General features: G+C 42.5%; 1 protein-coding gene across 1 annotated transcript in view; it reads right to left on the bottom strand.

The window, feature by feature from the left end:
• LOC104997572 (chromosome unknown open reading frame, human C4orf19) overlaps positions 1-5,892 on the bottom strand; it is an 81,340-nt gene that overhangs the window by 18,830 nt on the left and 56,618 nt on the right. Inside the window, exon 2 of the mRNA XM_010852411.1 lies at positions 4,313-4,368. The gene's annotated coding sequence lies outside the window, so the exon portion shown is untranslated. The remainder of the gene's footprint in view (positions 1-4,312; positions 4,369-5,892) is intronic.

The following is a 5,892-nucleotide window of genomic DNA, read 5'->3' as shown; positions in this document are numbered from 1 at the left end:
ATGAGGTGGCCAAAGTATTGGAGTTTCAGCTTTAGCATCAGTCCTTCCAATGAACACCCAGGACTGATCTCCTTTAGAATGGATTGGTTGGATCTCCTTACAGTCCAAGGGACTCTCAAGAGTCTTCTCTAACACCACAGTTCAAAAGCATCAATTCTTTGGCACTCAGCTTTCTTCACAGTCCAACTTTCACATCCATACATGACCACTGGAAAAACCATAGCCTTGACTAGACGGACTTTTGTTGGCAAAGCAATGTCTCTGCTTTTGAATATGCTACCTAGGTTGGTCATAACTTTCCTTCCAAATCCTTCAGGGAGTCTCTAATTCAACAGTTGAAGACAGTATCTATAACTCTTAGAGCTGGGAGTCCAGATATCACCATGCATTTATCAGTTGCTTTTGAAATATGTTTTGAGGAAGTCTTGCAAATGACCACAGACAGCTCTGAAGTGAAAGAGACATTACAGAGAGCTCAGCTAATCACATATACGTGTGTGCATGCTCAGTTGCTCAGTTGTGTCATAGACTGTATTGTAGCCCATCAGGTTCCTCTGTCCAAGGAATTTCCCAGGCAAGAGTGCTGGAGTGGGAGGTCATTTCCTACCTCAGAGGATCTTCCTGACCCAGGGATCACATACACAATCTCACTTAACATGACAGACTATCATCAATGATATGGGATTAGGTGTTTACCATGAATTCTGCTACTTGGGTAGAAACTTGTTCACTGATGAACTAGTAGACCATGTCACTGGTAACCAAACCAAACCACATGTGTTCAGGGATAATGTCCACAGCACAAACACTCAGGCTCAACTGAAGATGGGGACAGGCCATCACCTTCTGGGTGGCTTTTAGTTTCTAAGAATATGAACAAGTACACTTTGGAGACTCTTCAGATAATACAATTTGAGTCTTCTTTTAAAATTTGAAGTGAAGATGATGTGTTTTCACTTAACATGTGCAGTTCTATGTCTTTTTCATGTGGGATTCGGTGGCCCTCCTCCCATCACACTCTTGACCACCCGTAATCACAGTATCATCTGACATGACTCATCTCAACTCAGCTTGTTGGGCTGATCCTCTTGACTTTGACTTAAGTTATATAGGAAGCTCAGCATCACTAATCTTTAGTAGGATATCTGCTTAAACTCATCAGAGATACCCTTGCATTATTAGTTCATAATTGATTTCATTTTTATAGCCACCTCAACAGAATGACTGGTCAAAGAATGTGTGTAAAAATCATATCTGGTTCTAGAAGAAGAGGACGAAGAATTTTAAGACCCAGTAGATAGAGGACAGTCTGTCTATCATAATTAAGGGAGTGGGCTCTGGAGTCAAAAGTCTGGATTGGTCTGACATAAGCTGGATGATCTTGAGTAGCTTAACCTCTCAGAGTCTAAGCTTTGCCAGCCACTAGATAGGGAAACAGTGACACGGAATTGTGAAGGGTTCCTCTGAGAACCACACGACTTATACATGTGATGGACCTGGCAGAGTGTGACTAGCAAGTAGCAGGTTCTTAATAGATGTGGGCTGCTCTCACCTTCATGGTCATCGTCTATGAGAAAATTTTTTAACCCTGGCCTAGGAGAAGGTAATGGCAACCCACTCCAGTATTGTTGCCTGGAGAATCCCATGGACGGAGAGCCTGGTAGGCTGCAGTCCATGGGGTCGCTAAGAGTCGGACACGACTGAGCGACTTCACTTTCACTTTTCACTTTCATGCATTGGAGAAGGAAACGGCAACCCACTCCAGTATTCTTGCCTGGAGAATCCCAGGGACAGAGGAGCCTGTTGGGCTGCCGTCTATGGGGTCGCACAGAGTTGGACACGACGGAAGCAACTTAGCAGCAGCAACAGTGACTTTTAGACATGGAGAACAGAAATGGGTGATGTTCTGACCCAATCCTCCCTGGAATCCCATGAGAGTCAGGCGTGTCTTCAACACAGGGTGTGTCGCTAACATTGGTAAGTAGCCTTATCTGGAAGGTGGGGGAAGTCTGGAAGATAACTGAAGCATTTAGAAAAAATGAAGTTCTGGAAATGAAGAAGTTGAAGAGGAGGCGATGTGGACAGCAGTTTATAAACTTCTACAGTTTATAAATGCTACAGTCTTGTAAAGCTACAAATAATGATGACTTTAAAAGCAAGCACAGCTCAAGGCTAGATGCTTGGAATGGACTAGTTCTGGTTAATCTCCAGTATTCTAGACGGCCAAACTTCAGCGACTCTTAAAGAACATCCTACTACACAACCACTGTATTTTATAATACAGGCTTCCCACTCAAGGTGGGAAGTGTGGACTGGTCAGAGGACAAGAAAAAACAGACTCTCCCATGTTTGTAGATGACACTGCATGTGCAGAATTTGGACACTGATGTTCCTTTTGTTGTTCTTCAGTCACTCTTTGTGACCCCATGGACTGCAGCACACCAGGCTTCCCTATCCTTCACTATCTCCCAGAGTTTGCTCAAATTCATGTCCATTATTTCTTTGAAGTTTGCACTTGAGAAGAATAAGCATGGTTTCAAGGCCTTGAATACCCTTGAGAATCTGAGGATAAAACACTCTGCTAGTGACCAGGACACAAGAGGCAGAGAGCTCTGCTGTATGTTAAAGGGTTCACCACTTATTCACGCATCAAATATTTCCTGAGCACCTATTTTGTGCAAGTACCAAATTCAGTTCCAGGGAGCTGAAAAGAATTCACAGTCTAGCAATGAAGACAGATGCATAAATACATGACTGAGGGAGTGCTAAGAGTATGAATTTTAAGTATGGGGACTTTCCTGGTGGTACAGTGGTTATGTATCTGCCTGGCAATGCAGGGGATGCAGGTTTGCTCCTTGGTTGGGAACTAAGAGCCCACATGCTACAGAGCGACTAAGCCTGCTCGCTGCAACTCGAGAGCCCATGTGCTGCAATGGAAGCCCGTGCACTCTGGAGCCCGTGTGCTGTAACTACTGATACTGTGCAGCACAACGCAATAGCCTGCATGACACAATGAAGATTTCGAGTGCCACAACTAAGACCCGATGCAGCCAAAGAAAGAAAGAAAGAATAAATATTAAAATAAAATAAAGTGTGTCATGCATTGTGTTCTATAAGGCAACAGGTGCCCAAGTAATCTTGGGAAAAGACTTATGGCTGAAAGCGAGCAGATAAAGGGGTTGGTAGGGGTCTAGACCACATTCCAGGGGAAGGCGACCTCTGACACACTCTCTGAGGCCCACTCTTGTCTCTCCGTGTGCTCTGCCCCTGCCCTGTCCTAAGACATTATCACTTCTCTCTTACCTGAGTTATTGCAAAGCCTCTTGCCACTGCATCCCCATGTCTTCTAAGACATTGGCCACACGGAAGTCATGGGATCTTTCTAGGCCACAAACCTGAATCTTATCGGTCCCCTTGATTAAAACTTTTCATCCTAAAGGAAATCAGTCCTGAATATTCATTGGAAGGACTGATGCTGAGGCTGAAACTCCAATACTTTGGCCACCTGATGCAAAGAACTGACTCACTAGAAAAGGCCCTGATGCTGGGAAAAATTGAAGGCGGGAGGAGAAGTGGATGACAGAGGATGAGATGGTTGGATGGCATCACCGACTCAATGGACATGAGTCTCCATCACGGAAGTTGGTGATGGACAGGGAGGCCTGGCGTGCTGCAGTTCATGGGCTTGCAAAGAGTCGGACACGACTGAGTGACTGAACTGAACTGAACTAAAAACTTTTCAAAGGCGTCCAAGAGCCTCAGGATTTAATAACATAGAGTAACAAAGATGACACTAAAAATAGCAAACTTCCATAGAGTGTCCCATGCACCGGGTGTTCCACGCGCTTTATGTGTGCAACTGCTCCTCATTATTTGTGGATTCCATAGGTGTAAATTACCTGCTGTCTAAAATTAATTATAAGCCCCACATTAATACTTGCTGTGCTTTGGGGGCATGCACAGGGTGGTGAAATATTGGAGTGGAGCTAACTGAGCTCAAACAAGGTAATACTCAGCCTTCTTGTTTTAGCCTCACACTGTACATTGTTCAATGTGAAGACTTAGATGGGTCATGTTGTATGTTACTTGTTTTAGAACAAACAAACTTTGTTCTTTGTTCCCAAACAACAAATGGAAAAAGAAAATAACAGCATTTTACTCAAACCTGAATGAATCTGAAAGATTGCCTTGTCTACCAGATTTAATGTTTCAGGTAATAAAAACTGCAGAGGGAGACCAAATAATAGAAAATTTAATGGAAAGTGGAAAGAATAGACCTTCTTCCCAAAACATAACAAAGAGAAGAGCTTACCTGTTGTGGAAATTGTCCATTAGGTTTCTCTAGACATTTAACTTCTCTTCCTGCAGCTAAAAGAAACAAAAAACAGTTGAAAACAGGCCTGCCAGTTACCTCCTTTTCATAGCCAAGATGCATCTTGAAAGTAACAACAGAGAGCATTTCCGGAGAGAGACGTAGGTAGTGATGTGGGGGAAAGGATTCCTGGCCTGGACCAGTGACTCCAGGCAGACAAGGGCTTTGAAATTTACCAGGCTTGCGATACTGAATTAACAATCAATTAATGCCCAATTAATCATTTACCCAAATATCAGTGTTTCATCTATAAAATATGGTTGTAGTGAGATTTAAACAGCACAACAGGAAAGCTATTGAGAAACATTTACATAACTGAAGGAATGAGATTTTAGATAAAAGCACTCATCAAGTGACCAAAGTGATGAATAAAACTAAACCCAACTCCAAGAAACATCATTGTGATATTTCAGAAGTGAGGTAAAAGTAAAGCTCCTACAGGCTTCTACAAAGGAAAAACTGACCATATACAAAGAGCTGGGGATCAGAATGGCTTTAGACCTCTTAAATACATACACAGTGCTGTGCTGTGCTTAGTCATGTCTGACTCTTTACGACCCCATGGACTAAAGCATGCTGGGCTTCCTTGTTCTTCACTATCTCCCAGAGTTTTCTCAAACTCATGTCCATTGAGTCGGTGATGCCATCCAACCATCTTATCCTGTTACCCCCTTCTCCCCCTGCCCTCGATCTTTCCTAGCATCAGGGTCTTTTCCAGTGTCTCGGCTCTTCACATCAGGTGGCCAAAGTATTGGAGCTTCAGCTTCAGCATCAGTCCTTTCAATGAATATTTAAGGTTGATTTCCTTTAGGATGGACTGGTTTGATCTCCTACACACTATTCTAAATTTGCCCAAATTACCAAGGAAATGAGAAGGTACAATAAAGACATTTTCAGATAAGAAAAGTCTCAAAAATTTTACCATCCCTTCCTGGAAAGGAGTCTATTAGAAGATGTAATAAACAAATGAGGAAGTAAACCAAGAGGGGAAGGCAAGGAATATAAGAAATAGGACATTAAACACAGGAGAAAGACAAAAGGAACGCCTAGGACAACCGCCATGGAGATTCCAGAATCCCAGCACTGGAAGGTCATTCCCACTGCAGAAGGTAAGAAGGCTCTGGGCAGTTTTCTTTTAAGAGAAGAAATTGACAGAATCACTGAAGTATCCTCAGAGAAAAATACACATGCTAGGGAAAGAATTTGGTGTCAAATTAGTGGTAAGGATGCAGAATACTGAACAAATGAAAAAAACAAATCATTTGTTACCTTCAGAAAAAAAACTGTGCAGGAAAGAAAATGTAGTTCTAATTCTCTACTCGGCTTAGCTACGAACAGCCGTTATGTAGTTATAATAAATACTAGTTATTTATCTAACTAAAACTGGAGGTGGAGTTCAATAGGGAGGGGGGACATTCCTTATGTGTGGTGGGGCAGGGGGTGGAAGTTGAACCATATTCTTCCACAGTGGAAGATAATGTCTAAAACAGAAAAAAAAAAAAAAAAAAACAAAAAATGGG

This window comes from Bison bison, unplaced genomic scaffold, assembly GCF_000754665.1.
Source record: "Bison bison bison isolate TAMUID 2011002044 unplaced genomic scaffold, Bison_UMD1.0 scf7180017864310, whole genome shotgun sequence".
NCBI lineage: Eukaryota > Metazoa > Chordata > Mammalia > Artiodactyla > Bovidae > Bison > Bison bison.
The sequence above is the reverse complement of the archived record's forward strand: the minus strand, read 5'-3'. Positions and strand labels throughout refer to the sequence as shown.